The 21,353-nt window shown below is 43.1% G+C and overlaps 1 protein-coding gene across 3 annotated transcripts in view; it reads left to right on the top strand.

Annotated features, from left to right (window-relative positions):
* MAP3K4 (mitogen-activated protein kinase kinase kinase 4) overlaps positions 1-21,353 on the top strand; it is a 474,364-nt gene that overhangs the window by 141,600 nt on the left and 311,411 nt on the right. The window lies entirely within an intron of this gene.

A 21,353-nucleotide genomic window follows, 5' to 3' on the forward strand; every position in this document is an offset into this window, starting at 1 on the left:
TTCGCGCACCACATTGTGCACTGGTATCGTTACATCGACGACGTGTGGCTCCTGTGGCAGGGGAGCCATGCCGAGTTGGATGACTTTCACCAGTGGCTCAATAATAGACATAAGGACATAAAATTCTCAATTGACTCAAGTAATGTCAAAATGACATTCCTTGATGTGGAAGTGAGAGATGTTGACGGTTTCTTGAAATCCTCACTCTACAAGAAAGCAACGGACAGGAACACCATACTCCATTATGGGAGCTCACATCCCAGAAACTTGAGGGCAAACTTGCCATATGGACAACTCCTACGAATCAGGAGAAATTGTTCGGAACTGACACAATTTGAGGAACATGGATCAAAATTTTGTGAAGAACTAACGCAACGTGGGTATCCTCAAAAGCTTCTAAAGCATTCTTTCAAAAGAGCTCGTTGTACACTGAGGGAGTGCCTTTTTGAAACAAAAGTCAAACGTGATCTTGAAAATCTAGTTTGCGTGACGACATTCTGTGCCGAGACTCACAACATACGCCAAATGGTATTGAAACACTGGCACTTGCTGGAACAATTAGAGACACCCATTCCCCGACCAATATTCGCTTTCAAAAGAAATCAGAATATTGGCCAACAACTAGTCCGTGCGGACAGTAGATTAGCCAAACCTAAAAGTGATTTGTTGTCAAAATGGGGTCTCAAACCCATCGAGGGACACCATAGGTGTGGGAATTGTATCGCGTGCGATACAACGATTGAGGGCACCATCTTCCAACATTCTAACACGTCTTGGTCTCACACCAGTTTTACCAACTGTAAAACAAAAAATGTCGTCTATGCTATAGTTTGCGCCTGCCACAAAATCTATATTGGTAAGACCAATCAGCAGGTCAATATACGCATGACACAACATAGGTCGCGCATTAAAAAGAAAGTTCTAACTGCGCCCCTCGTCCAACATTTCTCCGAAAAACAACACGGGGAAAATGATTTCACTTGGACTGTGTTATTTAGCATTAATCAACCAAAAACGGGTATCAATGTAGAACAGATCCTTTTGAGAAAAGAGGCTTATTTGATACTCAAGTTCAACAGTACCCAAACGGGGTTGAACACACTTTCAGAAACCTTGAGATTGTAATAAATCCATGCATCCAAAATTTGGAAACTACAACATCCATAATCCTTAGTTCCAGGCTCACTATGATGTAGGAGCCCTGTACAGCCACCAGGCTGTACCTGCGTTCACATTTCCTGGTTCGCTTCTGTGAAGAAAGGTGAGTGTTGATGAGGCTCCCAATGCGTGAGACTTTAGTACATGTAAACTGTATCAAGTCAGGGACTAAGGGGCCTTTTATGTCTTACAGCGCGAGTGAGCTGCGCAACTGTAAACAACGGTGAGGAACACGCGCCTCCGCCACTGATTGAATCTGAGATAGATTAAAACAACGAACACACGGCATGGCAATCAACGCCCCGTGCTCACCACCAGATATCTAGGTAGGTGGCTGCACATTGTTCCGCTGCACCTCACAAGCGTATTTTCACCATAACTAATGTCAATACTGAGCGTGACCCTTATGCCTTACAGGTCACACGGAAAGGATATAATGAGCAAACAGAGGACCTAAGATAGCATCTAATGCCACACTCGACTAAGGTATGAGCGTGTAGTTTTAGGTCTGTAGTAGTCGCTTGGCACTTCTCCAGATGGCGTTGTAAGTCTCTGAATCATTCCTTTTCAGAATTATTCTTCTATTTCACTGATTTTCTGCGGCGCACAGCCCTTCGTGTACAACTGAATCACGAGAGCCCACCGCATTCTGTTTAAAGGTAACCAGTTCAGCACAGTCCAGCTATTTTTGGGGGTTCCTTTACAAACAAGTCACAAACACTGAAACAAGCTTCGTTTTATTCTCTTGTTTAGATTGAAAACACTGAGAGAGCCCTGAGGAGAATCTGTAATTCTTGACAGATTCGAAACGCGTTGGCAAGGCAAACGACAGACAGACAGTTCAAAATATTTGCCCTTGACGGGTGCAGTCTTTGTTGTTGAAATTAACTGTGAATTAATTTCTGATTTCTGTCGCATTATTTCTTTTCAACCTTTTGGGTCTAGTAGTGTTTGATCACTTCGCAAAGATTAACTATTTGTGAATACGGAATTGCTATATTTTTGATATGAGAAGTTTGTTGACAATTGTTTGATCCATTGTCTATGTGATATTTGTATAGTAGTTGTAAATGTGTATAAATGTTTTGTATTTGTATATAGGTGTATATAAAGTGTTCTTCTTGCCTATGAAAAAGACAAATCTTACTAAAAATAATGAACAAAAGGGTTAAATAAAATTACCCATACAAACAAGGAGACGTTGATTTTTGTTTGTTGTCTCATAAACCTAAGGCGAGACTAAATAAATAGGAGGGCCAGCATTTCTGTTTTGTTTACTGTAAATTGGGTCCAGCTGCCCCCTGTCCCAGGACCAAACTCCGTGGTACACCTTAGTAAAGAATATGTTTTCTTCCTCCAGCCTGGTACTGCGGTCCGTAAACACCATGTGCCTTTTGGGCTGTTACTCCCATTCAGTGTGGAATTTGGTTGCACAGGTGCTGTCCATGGTCCCAGAGGAGACTCTGGCTCTACTCTCTCAATCTATTGCAGACAGGAGTGATGCAGCCAATGTCACGATCCACTGTGGTCCGGACACGACCATCGTGCTGGGAAGAATGCTTTATTCATCGGTGGCCTTAGGGCACCACGCCTGGCTTAGAACAACTGCCTTTTACAGGGGTGGCCAAGCGTCACTCACGGACAAGCCCGCTGATGGCTTCCGTCTCTTAGGATTTAAGGCAGACTCATTGCTGGAGTACCTCAAGGACAGCAGGGCTACAGCCAGGTACTTGACCTTTCCATGGCCCCTCACCAACACCAGTCTGCCTTTCGCGCTCACTGAAGTGGTTTCCATATGCGTTCTCCCCCCCCCCCCCGCCCCCCCCCCCCGCACACAAGCTTCCTAGACTCTGTGTGGCCGAGGGAGACGACAGCTAGAGGTCAGGCCAGTCCACTAAGCATCAGCCTCCAAACCCTTTCAGTTTCCCCTCTTACCATCATGGGCATCCAGTGAGAGGCATGATACGCCATAACCTGCCTCACTGGAGTTCCATAACATCATGTCGCAGGGTTCTTCATATTGTCTGAAGGGGCTACTCCCTCCCCTTTGTGATCTCCCCTCCACCCATGCCACCTGCTTGGTACAGGCTGACGGAGGACGATCTCTCCTTACTCTGCCAGGAAGTGACGTCTCTCTTGGCCAAGGGAGCCATAGTAAGGGTGCAGACACCAGAAGTCAAATGTGTTATTTCCCCTAATTTCTGTTGCCCAAGAAGGACGGAGGCCTTTGTCCTATCCTAGACTTGCACCCCTGCAATTTCTTCCTCAAAAAGATGAAGTTCAAAATGCTCACACTCGGAAAAGTCCTGTTTGCCTGGTACTGGGAGCCTGGATGGTGGCATTGGACTTGCATCCACATTCCTGTCCTGCCTTTCCACAGTCACTACCTACGGTTCACAGTAGGCCATGAACACTTTCAGTTCGACGTACTCCCTTTTGTATCTTACCAGTGGTGGTTGCAGTTCATCTGTAGAGATCGGGGTGTCAGCCTTCCCCCATCTTGCTGACTGGCTGTTGAAGGCTCACGCCAGGCTGTTGCCTCCCACCTTCAATTTACGGCGAACCTCCTGTACTTGCTGGTATTCACTATCAACATGCAAAATTCACACTTGACTCCATCTCCGAATTCCCTTGGACTTGGAGCAGTTTCAGGCATATACTCCCAAACGGCGAGTCCAGGATATTCAGGCTGTGATATGGATGGTTCGGCCTTTGTCCTGGATTTTGATGAGACAGACTCTGATACACAGCAAGGCCTCATGGCCTCCTGCATCCTGTTTGTGACTCATGCCTGCTGGCACATGCGGGCTCTGCAGTGGGACCTGAAGTTTTAGTGGCCGCAGCATCAGGGTAATCTCTCAGACAAGGTCCAGATCTCAAAGGGAACTGTAAAAGATCTGCAGTGGTGGTTAACCAACTGCGATTGGGTCAGTGACATACTCCTCTCCCTTCCCCAACCAGATATGACAGTGGTGACAAATGCGTCACCCCTGGGGTGAGGCAGCCATCTGGGAGGGGTGGAGATCAGAGGCCTCTGGTCTCTGGCGGAACCCAGACTCTACATCAACCTTCTGGAGGTCTCAGCGATCTGTCTGGCTTTCAAAGCCTTGCTTCCTTCCATCAAGGGAAGGCTAGAGTAGGTGTTCACAGACAAAACCACTGCCATGTGGTACTGCAACAAACAGGCAGGGTTGTGGACTTTTTGTGAAGATACCCAAAGATGCCTGGCGGTTCATGAATGGCGTCCCCATCCGGAGGTGGTGCAAGGTCTCTGTTGGCAGTGGGGAGAGCCTTGGTTTATCTGTTGGCCACTGCCAGGAAAGTCCTATGTCAGCAACTCTGAGCACTGAAGTTTCCAAGGCGTCTCTTGCTCTGTGACGCGTTTTGTCTCAAGTGGAGCTCCTGTACGCCTTACCACTAATATCACTCCTGTCCTGAGTTCCCAAGATGATCGGGAACAACTGGGACCAAGTACGCCTTTTGGCTCTGGATTGGGCTCATAAAGGTTGGTATCCTAAGCTGTTGAGCTTGGCCATTGATCCTCCAGTTGGCGGCCTCTTCGGGAGGATCTTCTGTTGCAGCAGCAGAGGCGGGTCCTCCACTTGAACCAGCCAAGCTCTGTCTTCTGCATGGAGATTGAGCGGCGGCACTTGGCAGCTTTCGACCTTCCACCCGATGTATGCAGTGTCACCTTGGCACCCAGGCGTCCCTTCACCAAGACTGTATACGCCTGCTGTTGAGGCAAGTTTGTGGCATGGTGTGCAGAGAAAGAGGTTGACTCTCTTTCTGCTCCCCTATCTCAAGTCCTTCTCTTTATCCTTTCTCTTGCCCAGCAAGGTTCTCATTTGGGCACCTGAAAGGGCTAGATTTCTGCCATCTCTACCTTTCTATGGTTGCCAGATCAGCCACCCATATTCAAATCCCCTGTTGTAAATGGGTTCTTGAAAGGTCTGCAACACGTTTCCACCTTCACCCATCATCATGCCTCAGTGGGACCTTAATCTAGTCCTAACTTTTCTGATGTGCGCTCCCTTTGAGCCATTGCACAACTGTCCTCTCAGGCTCATTACCATCAAGACAGCCTTCCCGGTGGCAATAACATCAGTGGGCTTCTGGCTTTCTCATCCAAACCTTCATACTTGAATATCTACCAGACAAGATAGCTCTACGCACTACAGCCTCTTTTCTACCAAAAGTCATTCTCCCTTTCATGTAGGCCAGTCCATCACCCTGCCTACTTTCTACCCTCTGCCACACCCCTCCAGGGAAGAGGAGCAACTTCTCTGTCTGGACCCCCCAAAATTGTTGTTGTTTTACCTTGACTGCACAAGAGAGTTCCGGGTTGATAGCCAACTCTTTGTGGGGTACTTCAGAGCAAAGAAGGAAAACGCCGTGCAGAAATGCACCATCTCCCAAAGGATCCTGCTCTGCATTAGGATCTGCTACACACTGGCTAAGAAACCACCCCCAAGGGTTTGCATGCTCATTCCACCAGAGCTAAGGCTGCAGCCACTGCGTTAGCACACAGAATTTTTAAGTCGTGGATATCTGCCAGGCAGCAACTTAGGCTCCTCTGCACAAGTTCATGAAACCTTACTTCCTGGACAGTCAGTTCCCTCAGGATGGACACTTTGCTCATTCAGTCCTGCAGGACTTTGTAGTGTGAATCAGTTCCGCAGACCTACCTCCGGGAAGGCATTGCTTTAGTATCTATTGTAAGGTAAAGAATCTGCGGCTAGAAGTCTCTATCAGATGAACAAGTTATTTGCCTTCTGGAAACACTTTATCTGATAGAGACTCTAACCGCAGATTCTTTACCAGCCCACCCATCTGCCTGCTCTGCGAAAAAATTTCTAGGGACAGGGATGTTCACCTTTCCACAGAAGTGGTCAGTGTTTTTTATGGCTCTGTGCTCCTGGCATGGAAAGTCGTGAAAAAGCTAACATCAGCATTCTGGGGTTGTGCCTATACAGGAACGACGCACGTCACATCTGGTGCGGGCGATGCTTACGATGATATATGGAGCCAAACAACACCACCTACTGGCGCCCATGGGTACTGCTCACAAAAAAAGTTAATTGTGAAGAGATCTTCCACTTTCATTATGGGTGCATCCATCTAATATCTTGCTTCTTGGATGAGGGCTGTGATCTGAACAGAGTACTGGTAATACCTAATTTCTATCTGGGTAGAAAATTCCCTCTTGTATAGTTTGAGCAGAAATCTCAGAATCTGTTTTGACATTTTCCCAGTACCACCTACGTTTTTAGTTGGGAAGTTCTTAAAGACATTGAGTCTGTTTTATACTCCTTCCTAAGTAGTTGCAACAGATTGTAGATCAAGGCCAGGAAGTGATCCCCTGCCTCCCCCGTGGTACTGAGCATTGTGATTTCACTTGTGATGGCTGCATCTCCAGTAGCTCTGGGCTGACAGTCAAGATAGGAACTTCCCTCAAATCCACTTGGTCCGCCTGATCTTTTCGGAATAAAGCAGACGTATCTTGAATAGTCTTATTAGTAGATGTGAATTCGACCCCTTCAGGATCCCATTGCAGGTTATCATCCCTTATATCATCCACAACGACCTCATTATCATGACTTTTGAATCCTTCCATGGCTGTCTTTGTAACCCCGTGTACTGTAGACATCGATACCTCTTCTCCATCAGATGGGTTGCAATCAGGCTCCATGTCAAAACCTGAGCTAGCCCGGCTCCTTCTCTCCGCGAGATCGGATATGGAAAAAAAATCTTGCAGTGCTTTCTAGGTTTCATGTAGAGTATTCTCAGTATCAGCCAGTAGACCGTGAGAAGAACCAGAGTCGATTCCGTCCCACTCTGTAGCAGCCCCCCACTACTGGGATCCCCCTTAACTAAAAGGCACCCCGTGGACATCTGTGGCAAAAAAACATTATGATCAGCACATGCCACAGCCTCCTTGGTCACAGAGGGGCCTGAATGAACATAGTCGGATACAGAAATACAAAATAAAGGGATACAACCCCATGCTTAGTTCAAGTCCACTAGAATCTGGGGATTGTGAGGGTCCACCCCCGGATTGATCGTATTTAGCGATTCGGTTTTCTAAGTTGCTTGACAACTGAGCCACATGCCCTGGCTTCTTTGGGTTCTAATAGGTGCTTTTTTGGGCTCCATTACAGTGACTACTTCACTCCCTGTTGTTCCAGCCTAATCTGCTCGTAAGCACATCACAGGTAGATTCCTTCTCCTCTAGGAACCGGCATGGTAGAGGGACACCTATGCAACTGTGCCGGTAAACCCCCTTGCACCGCCGGTACTTCCAGCTCCAGATGCAGTGTGCAAGATGCCCTCCCTGGAGCGCTGCTACTGTCTCCATTCCACTCCCTCCTCCAACACCTGCAAGCCGGCAGGTACACCAAGTGATCTGGCCGCACCACCCATATGCAGTGTGCGAGTTTGCGGGAAGGGTCAGAAGCGATTGCTGCAGCAGCCTGCTTTCCAATCCTTGCAAACAGCCCTGTTAACGCAAAACTTGCTGGATCGAGTTTTACAACAATATTAGCTGCAGCAGCCGTCTGAGGATATCGCCACGCATTCAGGCAAGCTGCCATGCGCAATCTCCAACATCGGGTCGGGGTTCGCTAGACGTGTCAGCCACGAAACACTATTTTACTCAATATGGACGTATTGCATGGCCACCTGAACGACATTGAAACTCAAGTGGCTGGACTGGAAGAGTTGATAAAAGTCATTAAAAATCAGGTGAACCAGCATGAGGGTAGGCTGCATGCTTTGTCTCAAACTGGAAGATATTGAGAATCGGATATGAAGGAATAACTTATGCATACTGGGGATCCCCGAAGGGAACAAGGGAGATGACCCCAGAAGATATATTGTCCACTTATTTTTTCAGCAGTTGTTCCCTTAAACCATTGACTGTGAGATTCAAAGGGCGTAGAGATTTCCCTTCCGCAAACCTAAAAAGTACCCAATTTCTGATTTTCATAGGGAAATTTATGTTCTGACCACAAATAGTCCAGCTTACATTCCTGAGTAAACCAGTCAAGGGCTGCAGGGTTGAATTCTTTGTTAGATCAGAATTCTGTTAGGAGACTGTAAAACATAGATGACGTCTACTGGAAATGATTTCTTCCTTTCAGACATTGGGTGCTACAGTTTCCTTACTGGAACCAGCAGACTCAAAGATATGCTTAAAGGCTGGACGTCATACTGTCAGGACCCTAGGAAGGCCCAGGACCTATTAAGTCATTCGGGCTGGGCAAATATTGAATGAACTACTTTTTCTATTTATCTGCATCATCTTCAGATAGAACAAAATAGAAGGGAGGCACTCTTTCTACTACTAGTTAATGAGTTATATGTAGATATAAGATTTTGCAAGGGACACGGGGAATTGGTATTTCTTCTCTTTGCCATTCTCTGCTTTCTTCTATTGGTTTTCAGGCAAAAATTGATTTATAATTAGTACCTCAGCTTTTAGTTGGAAAGGGGGGGGGTTGCCATCAGTTGTGTCTCCAACCATCTATTCAGTGTGGTTTATTTGTTGTGCACCCACACTGCTGGGTTCAAGGTCCTGCTTGTGAAAGCAGGACTGGGATTGGATTGGGTGTTGGGAGGGGGCAGCTGGGGGGAGTCCAAGGCAGGGGTCGGGGGGGGGGCTGGTAAAGGTAAATGAAAAAATATAGCACTCATTATATCCTGTGAATTCGCTATCTTTCTCTTCATAGGAGTAAAGTATATTTTTACCAATTGATAATATGATTAATAATCGTAACTAAGATGTACATATTATCTGTCAATGGCCTGTGCTCTCCTGCCAAGATCAAATACATTAGGGAAGAACTATGCACATTGAAGCCCCAGCTTTTACGCATTCAGCAGGCTGATCTTACTATTCAGGAGACCTATAAGTTGAACAGTTTAGGTTACTACACCCTTGCAGCCTCCTAGATAGATGCATCCCAGAGGGTCGTGGCACGGTTATCTGAAGGAAAGGAATGAGCTACACATCGGGTCAAAATGGATAGGTTGGGAGATGGCTAATTGCTCACATAGGGACTGGAAGATTTCAGTTTACTTTTTGTGTCATTTTTCCGCAAATATGGATAACCCAGCTACGTATAATCTTCTCCTAGGCGAGCATGTGTGTAGATTTTAATCTGATATTTCACCCAGGGAAGGACTGAGCTAGTTTGTGCGTGCCGAGCCGGTGGCGTATGAGGAAATGTAGAGCGACTTTAAAACATATTCTCATGACTCATGCTCTTGCCGATTTATGACGCTCACTGGGCTAGCGAGCGCGGTTTTGCATTCCCTTCTATACCTCATCATTCATCCTTTCGGATAGATATGTTCTTTGTTAGTTGTAATATGTTATGATTATTAACAATTAAACTGAATCCAAGGATCGTCTTGGATCATAACTCACTTTCTTTATTTCTTAAATCAAGTGACCTGGATAACACCAAAATACAGCGCCCATGAACTTTCAATTGTAAATTATTAGACACAGAGTATATTAGTTAAATGGGCTCCGCTTTAAGGGATTTCAGTTGTATTAATAAGGGGTAGTCTAATCCTGTCATGATCTGGGATCCACTGAAAGCCTTTGTTACAAGTCAGACTACTAGATATATCACCCATAAGAGTAGGACTGAATCGCAGAGATTGAGATGTGGGGGAAGCTTCTCCAATTAGGATTTGAGCACTCGCTTCTACTTAAATCTAGCAATGATCCTAACATTACATCACACTTGGTACATTCAGGCAAATACCTACGTAAAGTATGGAATTGAAGGAAAAGAAATGGGATAGGGCTTGCGCAAAGTAACAGGCAAAATGTCTATCGTGCATTGACAACAGAGAGGCGATGGGTAACTTATTAGCATTTCAATTAAAGCATAAGAGAAATAAAAATTTAGTAATAAGCATAAGAGACGAGAGGGTTTATAGCAATACTGGTGGCCTACCAGTTCCTACAATTTTTCATCAATTTTACTCAAGTGTATACATGGACGATTGTTTTGCAACTTAGGGTTTGATTGATCACTATCTCCAGGTTATTGGGTTTAACCAACTTACAAATGTGTAGAAGGCTAACTTGGATGCTTCAGTAATAAGGGAAGAGATTGGAACGGCTATCATTCAACTAGCAACAAGCAAAGTGGCTGAGCCGGGTGCCATCCAGATGGACAAATATTGCCATACTTGCAGAAAAAAAGATCCATTAAAATGTGGCTCTTATCGCCCTATATCTTTAGTCAATTATGATGACAAAATCTATACACCAAATTGGCCAATCTCCTGGTTTCGGTTATAGGATCACTAGTTCACCCGCGCAGCATGGATTCATACCCTTACGAGATATCACTTCTCATATCAATCCTGACATAGTGGCACCTTAATGTGGCTGCAGAATCTAATAAATCTACCGGGATTATCCTGTTGGATGCCAAGAAATCGTTCGACAGGGTCTCCTGGCAACATATGTGGGCAGTTATGCCTTGCGATGTGCTTCAACCCGGGATTTATCACACAGAGCCAAGTCCTACAAACGTCATTAAGGGCCAGGATTACTTGTATGGGATTACTATCCAATGCAATTCAAATCGGTTGTGGTATGAGGCAGGTTCAGTCCCCTCTTCATTCTTCAATTCAAGCTGTATGTGGACCCATACATTCGGGAACTTAAGTTGTCTGCACTGATTTCACCCCTGAGACTTCAAACCTGGGAGGCTAATTTTCGGGCATTCGCTTATGACATCGCAATTTTAACATCATCTTCCCAGAAGGCTCTCCCTGCTATTGAGGCAGCAGCTGTGACAGGTGGCCAAGTCTTGGGTCATAAGTTAAATACCAACAATATAGAAATTATCACTCATGTGATATCAGAAGGGAACAATGCCCGATATGTTACATCAGCTAAATATTTGGGCGTTCATGTTTCTTTGACTATATATGATATCCCAGCGCTTAACTGCGAAGCTCTGTATCGGGACTCCCTATCTATATTCACAAAATGGGATAGATGACGCTTCGGTTTAATTGAGAGGTGCATTATCATGAAAATGGTTATTCTTCCATGTTATCGTTCCTTATTTTTGTGTATTCCCATAAATTTATACAAGAGCTTTTTTTTAAAAGGCTGAAAGTAGCTGGCAGCATTTTGTGTGACAAAATAAAATCCTTGTTGTGCTGTAAAATACCTCCAACTTCCTTGCGACGAGGGCCGGATAGCATTATCATGCCTTTGGCTTAATTTTCTGTCTACATTTATTACTAGACTCTGCAGTTGTGAGGGCAGAGTAGTTTCCATCTACAGCAGCAGATTTTTTCCAGAAGGTGTCCACTTTCCTCATATCCTGCACACACACACACACACACAAACTTTTATGACATCATAGTCATTTCAGTATATTTGTATGCCTACTGATCTGAAAGTACGTTCTTCCTCTTTTGTGGGTAGGGGGTCGGCGTCAAGAAGGGTCCTCTGTGGCCGTTTCTTGAGAGGAAAAAGATTGGACTTATTTCCATTTATCACCAGTCTCAACAGGGCACCCAGTGTCTTAAATGTGGACATTACCTGGGTGTTTCCAGCTTAGCTTTCTAAATCTAGCAATGTGTCATTTGCATACAGAGAAATTGCATGTGTGATGCCATATAGTGCCACTCCCAGGTTTAGCGGTCTTGTCTAATAACGTTGACAAGTGACTCCATTGCTAGAGTGATTAGGAGGGGAGGCGCGAAGCAAACCTGGTGTATGCCTTTTTGTGTCCGATACCTTGTCACCTATACTGATTGTAGCAGTTAGCTATGCATGGAGTAATCATATCTATGCTAAGACAACAATGCTAAAACCCGTGGCCCCATAGCCGACCAGCTGGAGCGGTCGCCCTCGAAGCTGGGGAAACGGATTTGAGTCTCGACAGGGATGCTCAACATCCTGTGATTCTGGGAAAATCACGTAATCTCCATGTGCCTATCAAAGAATGAATGTGTCTGTCTGTAACGCAACTGGTGCTCATGTAAAGCGCCCTGATACCTTCGGGTCTAGTTCGCGTTATGTAAAACTAAAAAAAAAAAAAACCTGTATCAAGTAGTCCATCCCAGCGTGTCAAATGCTTTTTCTTTATCAGTTGAGGTCACTGCAGTGCCATGGTCCGTATCAGTTAATACATGAGCCACATCAGAGAGTCAGTTTCGGCCTTGAACATACATATTCTGATCTGGATTGACAAGGACTAACTTACCTGTTATACAGCCTGTTGTCCAGCAGTTTGGCTTTTATCTTACAGTCCAAGAACAATGTTGACAACAACCTTTAAGAGGTAACATGTCATATTGAAAAAATGTGCTCAAGGTTTCTGTGGGGGTATCGTCGTTCAAGGAGAGCCTCTAAATGGTGTTGGCTACCCAGAACTAGAGGAGGTTGGGGTATCTCTAATTTTCAAATATATTACTGGATAGCTTTACTACAACACATGGGTGTATTAATATTACAGAACGATACTACTGAAAATGTTGCTGCCCCTTCTATTTACAAGATGCTAATGAGTATAGAGGCGAGGCAATGCTTTGTTCGTATAATCGAACCCAGCTATTATAAAAAAATAAAATTTAAGGTGGCTCTGACCGCCTTTGAAATTTGGAGGAAAGTTAAAAAGAAACTCGGTATTCGGTCCTAATTGAATTGGTACACTCCCTTGAAGAGCTGTTCTCTTCTCCCTGAAATATTTAGGGATCAGGTTATGGATAGGTGGCACCGGGCTGGTATTTGTACAATTGGAGATCTGTTTCAGGGGAAACAAGTAGTTTTTTTGATTTTTTGCTAAAGAAATACATTATAGCTCGTATTGATTTTTTTAAATATCTTCAGTTACGGAGCTTCTTGGAACAAAAAATAACCCAAAATCAGATTATATTACAAAAAGTAGAAATTTTGGAAGCAGTGAGATTAAGATTTAAGATGGCGCCCCTATATTAGATGTTCATTGATAAAGCTGAGGATGACCTAGAGGCGCGGGCGGTTACATGGCAAAATAAAATAGGGATAGGGCGGATTAATCTTGAGAGAATAATTGATTTAGCTACTAAAGTCCTAATTAATGGCCCATTGATTAGCCAACATTTCATGTCTATTTTTGATTTATATTATACCCCTGGGAAACTCGCCAAGTGGAATTCCACTAGAGGGAATCAATGTAACCGCTGTGGGCAACACGCAGCGGATGTACCTCATATATTTTTCTTCTGCTTTAATTATCTCAGTTTATTAAAGATGTAGAGTATTTCTTGGATCATAGTTTGGGTATTCAGCAGCAATTATCCGCTGAATTAGTGATATTTGGTTTGCAGGGAGGTCTGAACGGGCCACGAACAGAAGCTGAACAGGGGCTTATTTTTATCTGTATGTCTGTTTTCCGTTTATGTATTACATCTTTATGGCTTGATGTGGAACCCTCCAACTTTTATTAATTGGCAATCACGATTGTTGTCCATTTATCACTTAGAGACCGCGGTTTACAAATCTAAGGGGTTGAGAAGGAAAACGTTTGGGATGAAACTGTGGTCTCCTGTCACTACCTGGATTTACTCTTGATGTATTTGCATGATGCTTAGAGGTTGTTTGTTACTGTCAAAGCTATCATTGAAGATATTTTGTCTATTTATATATCTGTATTGTTTGATTGACGTTTTTGATTGCTATTTTTATTATTATTTTTATTTTTGTGTCTGTCTGCTGATATAAATTGCAATAAAATGTAAAAAAAAATAAAAATAAGAGGTAACATGTAGTGTGTGATTGCCTGGCTTTGAAACAGCCGCTATTACAGGCTGTCTAGACGTAGAGAGTAGATCTCAGATGTCCTCTGACATATATTCAAAACAGTTAGGAGTGCAGCAAATCCATATATGTGGAATGAAATTTAGGGGCATCCATCACTGGAGCTTATCCGCGAACCAGCTGTTCATTATTAGACCTAATCTCCTGCACAGCTGTTCGGAGTAGAGGGTGCATAGCCTAGGGCAAGGCTTCACAACTTTTTGTGAGCAATGTTTGTATGCCCATCCACATTTTAAGCAGCATTCGAATCAGAACGGGATATAGCATTGATGTGCCATAAAAAGATTTAAAAATAAATTGGGACTTTAATGAGCACAACAATGATGCACTGAAAAAAGCAAAAATTAACAATATTTTGTGGGGACATTGTGTCTTCAAAGCATAATATTATCAAGTCATATTGACTAAAATTAGATTAGATCTAAAGAGCAATTTAACAAATATGTGAATGCTTCTCAAGAATCATTTGAAAATAAATTCTACATTTTAATGCAGAGTGTATCAGGAAAGCTAATACTGGTCAATAATAGAATATGTTAAAGACTACCCTGCAAGATATAGATTTTCTGTATATATTTCTGGATATTTAGTAACAAATGGTCAAATTTGCAGTACATTAGGCCCATTTCATAGGTACAAACATTTTGGGATTTAAATAGTTTGATGTTTATTTGTTTATTTATAAAGTTTTATATAGCACGAACATGACTTCAGACCTTCATTGCAAAGATCAGTTGTTACATCGCTGACTTTTACACCAGAAGGGATTGCATTGCAATAAGTGCTTTGGGAATGCATTCATGCAATAACTTTACATCTATCTCTCTATCTCTCTCTTTCTATCTATCTATCTATCTATCTATCTATCTATCTATCTATCTATCTATCTATCTATCTATCTATCTATTTGTGTGTATATATATATATATATATCTGTTGCATGTGTTGGCTGCAGATACTCATGCATTGCACACTCCTGTCTTCTAGTGTTGGGCTCAGACTACAACGTATTTTTCTCTGTCTTTTGTTGCTAATCTGGTGTCGAGACTCTTCCTCTTCGAGTGAATGCACATGAACAACGGCTCCATCTTTAGATTGATATTTTCTGCCATAGGGTTCAGACGAATAGTACTGGAGCTCCGTGCGACTTCTGTGCCCTTATGTCTTCTCGAAGAGGAACAGACACAGAGTCTTTCTACGTCCTTGATGATTTTTCAATTTTAGTGACTTTCACATTTTTCAAGGGAATTCCACAACTTCTTCGACTGAGGAGGCTATGTCGTGTTGGCGAGAATGCTCGGCTCCGGGTCATGCAAGGGAAGAAGGAGAGACTTCTTAGAGAAAAAAAAGTTATAGAGTCCAAGCCCAACTCTAGAACGCAAGAGTGTGCATAGTGTATGAGTCTACAGCACTGCATGCTACAAATAGATGCTTACAGGGTAAGTAACATACTCCATATATATATATATTCTTCTTTATAGAGGGTCCGTCTGATATGGTAGTTTACATTTTCACTTGCGTCTTAGATACAAAAATCTATTTGATAAAGTTTAATCCAAAGATACAGCAAAGTCAGTAAGCCTGGTAGTTAAAGATTGTTTAATTGCAAGGATATACCACAAAAATAAAAGCAGGGAAAAAAAGCGCTTCTGCCTCTACATGGCAACTACCTGCTCACCATAACAAATGCAAATATAAAAGTAACCAGTGCATAAACTTTTAGTAGAACAGTGCCTGGTGGAACTTGGCAAAATTTCAGCCCACAAACCCTAGACCTGAAGTTCACTTCCTTTTTGGTGGATGTGCATATGTGATAAAGTGCTGTTACTCACAGTACTAAACCAATCAATCGGGATTTGTAGAGTGCGGCTGCTTCACCCGTGAAGGTCTCAAGGCACTGTCGGATAGTTCTGCCTGTTCTCCTATTGGTTGAACATCAATGTCTTAAGGTCCTACCTGAATTGCTGGAGCGACGGTGAAGCTCTGGGGTGCAGGGAGAGGTAATACCATGTCTAGGCTGCCAGATGGGAGATGGGAGAAGGAGCACCCCCCGCTTTAAGTCCAGCGGATGCGACTGGTGGCAGCTAGGGCGAGGGATCCTGGTCTGAGTTTCCTAGTGGGCTGGTGAAAGGGCCCGCTTTGGTGTAGGTATGCCTGTCCTTTGTTGTGTACAGCCTTGTATGCTTGGGGGAGTAGTTTGTACTGGCATCTCTTCATAACTGGTAGCCAGTGGAGTGTCCTGAAAGCTAGTGACCGAAGTGGCTGACCCATTGACCCCCGTTCTGGTTTGTGATGGGCAGTACCAAAATGTTGAACAGACCAATGAATGAAGAGGGTTGTCCAAAAGGCACTCTGTGTATCTCTTTGTTTATTAACATAGCAACCCAGTATTTTGATAAGCAACCAACAGATGCGCCAAGAATAGGGGGGCTGCATATCCCCCTCTTGATGTTTGCAAACGACACTCTGTTGTTGTCGAGAACTCAAAGGGACTGCAAGACGCCCTTAATTATTTTGAGGCTTTTTGTCGAGACCAGGATTTGGTTATTAATGTATCCAAACCCAAATTTATGGTCTTTAACAAGAGTAAAGCCGTTAAGGGGATGGTTATTCTTGATCAAGCCCCCCTAGAGCAAATTGATACATTTTCATATCTTGGCTGAACAATAGGTAAGAACCTTTCCTGGAAACCCCATATAGACATAATGAATCTGAAGCACTCATAATTGGCGGGTGTCCTGCTCAGAGAACCGCAAGCAATCTAAATCTAAGCCTATCGCACCCACATTACAAATTTATAACAGGGTGGGTGCCTCAATTCTTTATGGGGCAGAATTATGGGGCTTCAGTAATTTATCACCCTTAGCTGTGGCACATAACAACTTTCTCCGGGTACTCCTGGGGCTTCCCAAATCCACACCCCTCACCCCCCTGTACCTCGACACAAGCAGTAGGAATATTAGGGACCAGGCTCGATATCGCCCTATAGCCTACTGGCGACGACTCTGGACGACCCCAGAGTTGACACATTATGCACAGGTCCTGAGTGAAGTCTATGACCACTTATCATCAGATTCCGTGGTTTAAAGAGCTTAAACTATCCCTAGTAGCTATGGGCATGAGGTCCATATGGGAATCCCCTTCCACTGCAGTCTTCCCGTCGAAGAAGTCTCTAAAAGAAGCCTATTGGAATCACTTAGAGTTGCGGAGGCTGTCTCAGAGAAATAACACTCTAACATCACGATTCCTAGAGCTTAAAATGACCCCGACTCTTGAGCCGTACTGGGACTTAATTACAAACACCCTGGAAAGCTAATTATACCACCAGTTCAGGGTGGGTTCCCTACCGCTGGGGTCTTTTTTGGCTAGTTGGGAACGGGGATGTGGAGGTGAATACCCGTTTTGCCCTGAAGTGTTGGAAACAACTGCACACTTCTTCTTTGTATGCTCGTCCTATAGAAACCCAAGACTAAAGTGGTTGAGCCCCATCTGCAAAAACCTGGGGTTCAGGGTAGCAATGGCAGCCTTGAGGGTTCTTAGGACAGATACGGAACAAGCCATAGTGGTTGCCGTGGCAAAGTATCTGGAATGGGCCTGGGTGATCAGAGCTAACACAATGAAACTTTCCCAATAGCTCTCCCATCTAAAGTCCGCTCTATCCCTTCTGTAGGCAAGCTGCTGTCATGCACTTGAACTCCCTTCATTTTCTAAACCATGTCTTCTGTTTTAATTTTTTTAATTGTTTTACCATGTTTTTTTAACATTGCTACTTGATTTTAAATATTGTCTCTTCTAATATTGTTACATACTTCTTATGGTGATGTCTTTTGTGATTTGTTTAAAATCGAAATAAAGACTTGAAAATTGAAATTGATGTATAAATATATTTTTATTTACGATTTTGTGTTATTACATGTGGCTTGTGATGGGGTAAAGCTGCCTCTAGGCCACTGTTAAAAAGAACTGTTGAAGGCCATGTAAAAACCACTAAGTAAATCCAGAATTTGTATGGTGACTGATTAATGGCAGTGCCTACATTTATTTATTTATTTATTTGCAAGCTTATACCGCGCTGGGAATCGACTTTTAATCGACGATTTAATCGACGATGAATCGACGATTTAAATGTTCTTAATTGTAAGTCCTATACTGCACAATACACACAGCACAGAAAGACTTCCTAGGCTCTGCTCTTTAAGGGTTTCATGCAGTAGGTAGGAGTTGGTGATATATCTGTGCTATCCATATATATGCTCGCCACCTTTTCGCCCGTCTCCTCTAAATGCTAAGTCACAACACTTTAATTGGGGGCCGTATCAAGGTACACCATCATTCACTTATTTGGTATTAATTATCTGTAAAGAAAAGTACTTTAAAAAAAAAGTTGTATCGGGTTTTGTATATAATTATCATGAATGCCACCCTCAAATGTTTTCAAAATTGTATGTCCTGGTCCCAGTGTCCGGGCTCTTTCTTTGCCACATCAATTGTGAATATGATTGTTTTAAGTTCCACCTAGAGAAACCAGACAGTTTGTGCTTAGGACATGTAATTAAATCTGCTTGTTAATAAAATTTACCACACCTTTGATCCTCTGATTGCTCGTCTAAATGCAATCCACAACCGGCTGAGATCCGTTTGGCTGCATACGATCAGAGGGATACCCCACCCAGTTTCTCTTTCTGTGTTTGTCTGCCTCCTAAAGCCAATGAACAGGATATGTTTCTAGACGGGCATGTCGCCGGAACTCCAGATGTGGTCATGGGTAAATGTCTTTCTCCTGCAAGTTTACAATCTACAGTCAACAGAGAAGCATTCACTTTCTCTCCAAGCCCAAAAAGCATTTATTTTGAGCTCTCCTCTAATCTTTTAGCCCATTTACTGTATTTCTTCCACCCGCTACTTTCAAAGGACCATAAACCTCTAATAGCCTCATTCTGAGGGCCATAGTAAGAGTAAAAAGAGGTGCTTTCAGTGTTTGTGCTTACTTTTACAAATATGTATCGGGCAAATTGCTGTTTATCCTTGATATTTGTATGCACATAGCCAATTTTTACACATTATTTAACTTTACACTGTGTAAAAATAGGAAAAAGTAGCTAATGCTGTGCTTGTTCTCTCTATTTTTGTTCTATTCCACCAAGGCATGCAGAGTGAGGCCTTTCGTACTTATATTGTCTCACCTCTGTGACGCATGGCTACATTTGTGATCGACAATGTAAACGGAACATACAGGTCTTTGTTTCTTTCTTTTGTTACTATCAGTTTGTTTCAATTGGCTGGTACGGTTTATGGGTTATTTGCTGTGGAAGTTGTCGACATACAGAACAGAACGACCTGTCCATTGATCCCCCTTCAGTTTTTGGTAACTTTCAAAGACAAGGGATTATCTTGTACCATCTCTACTTCTCACTTAGTTTTACACTAGTAATTGGCTGACTAGCAACATAATGCTCTGTACTTTCCGCTCGTTACTCTTTTATGCCTCTCTTCACCCCACCATCCTGCCGAACGGGAAAAATAGTGCATTACTGATCTGCAAGCTCTAAGCTCGTGGTTCTCTTCTCTGGAATCACAAAAGCCCATTGCCTTAAATACAAACTGTTCACAATAATTAAGGCACACTGGAACGCTTCATAATAAACTCCATCGAATTTATTGAGTCTGTCATAACTTTTTCCAATGAACCAATAAGGCCAAAAGCATTTACCTTTGGCTTGACACCATATCCGCCACAGACCTTTTCAGGAGCACATAAACTGGCAACCATCATGCATACCGTTCTAAAATTAAAATGATGTTGAAAGATACAGTTTGTAAAACAATATACAAACTCTCTCAATTGTGCCAGCCAACAAACATTACAGTAAAAACAACCGGAGTCTGTCCGTCAGACTGGATGGCCAACCCCAACAGCCTTGCCTGCTACAGTAGTCTTTGAGATTTCATTTAGTAAAATACTACCCATAGGCTGTTACACAATGCAGTAGCAACTAACTGTTAAAGGCCTACTGGCTTTTACTAATGCTTTTCACAATGAATAGTCTAGGCCCTACTGCCTTTGTCATAACTTTTCATACAGGGCAGATGAATCAAACTAAAGTTTTTCATATGCACCACTCAGGCTGTTAGCTTGTCAACATAAGAAATTCAGGCATGCTATTTTGGGCGTAAGCTTTCCCACAAGGCAACAAACAGGCACAGTTATATCATTGCAAAGTTATAAAAAATTACAGCAAATACTATCTCGCCTAAGAGGTCTTAATAAGGATTCTCAGAGAGCAAACGTTCTACATTAATGGTTTGTTACAAGAGATAACCAACACCAGAACCTTTGCTCACTACATCAGTCTGGGAGATTCCATGTAAAAACAATCCTTCTCTGCAGGCTTTCATGCAGAGTAATAACAATCCACCTTTAAAGCAATTGATGGTGTGCTTGTCACACTAAATACGTCAGGCCTACTGCATTTCTCATAACATTTCATGATAAACAGACCTGGTGCCTAGCCAGGATTATTGGCTTGCCGCCATAACCAATTCAGTCCTGCCCTATTGAGTACAAGCTTGGTCACTAGCCAAAAATTGCTAGCACTCTTTTTCAGTGGAAGCGCACAACTTTGGCCAAATCAAATCCTGTACTCGGAGACCCAGTATGTGGGTGGAGCTTAATCCTCTCTCTGTCAGTAGTACTCTGAAAACTCATTTTTGGTTGAGATCTGACGACAGCTGCATTGTCAACTCGGACCTAAAAATGCGTATAGATTGAGAGTAACACCGTGCATCCCACTCTGCTCTCAAACACACAATTGCACTTTGAAGTCCAAAGTTAATGATGCAAAGGGAAGAGGCTGTGCAATGACGGGAAAACAGCATTCCATGACTGCCTTCCTCGCTTCTGTGCTGCCGCCTGAACAAAAACAAACCCTGTAAATTATCTACCTAATAAGACACTTAAGAAGCATTGCAGGGCATATGTTGCACTGGAAGGTCAAGTTCCATCTCATTTAAGGATTGATACTGTATGCGTTTTAGTGAACATTCAATAGGCAGCCTTACTGCTGCTGGCTTTTGGCAGATGAATGAAGAAATAATATGAGCACAGCTGGTTGGAGGAGAAGCACTTCTGTGGAAACACCCACTTCGGTCCAATCAAAATATGTACTCCTTTCCGTTACATGGACAGAACCAAATCCCCTCGCTGCAGGACTCATGGAAGCTATCTTTTTTACATTGATAACATGAGGACTGGTAATATCTGGGCTGCAGTTTGAATAATTACGAAATAAATGTTTGGAAAATTATATATGTTTTGATGGAGCGGTTAAGGACAGTAAGAACACTTGCCATC

The sequence above is a fragment of the Lissotriton vulgaris genome, chromosome 6 (assembly GCF_964263255.1).
Source record: "Lissotriton vulgaris chromosome 6, aLisVul1.2, whole genome shotgun sequence".
In the NCBI taxonomy this organism is placed as follows: Eukaryota; Metazoa; Chordata; class Amphibia; order Caudata; family Salamandridae; genus Lissotriton; species Lissotriton vulgaris.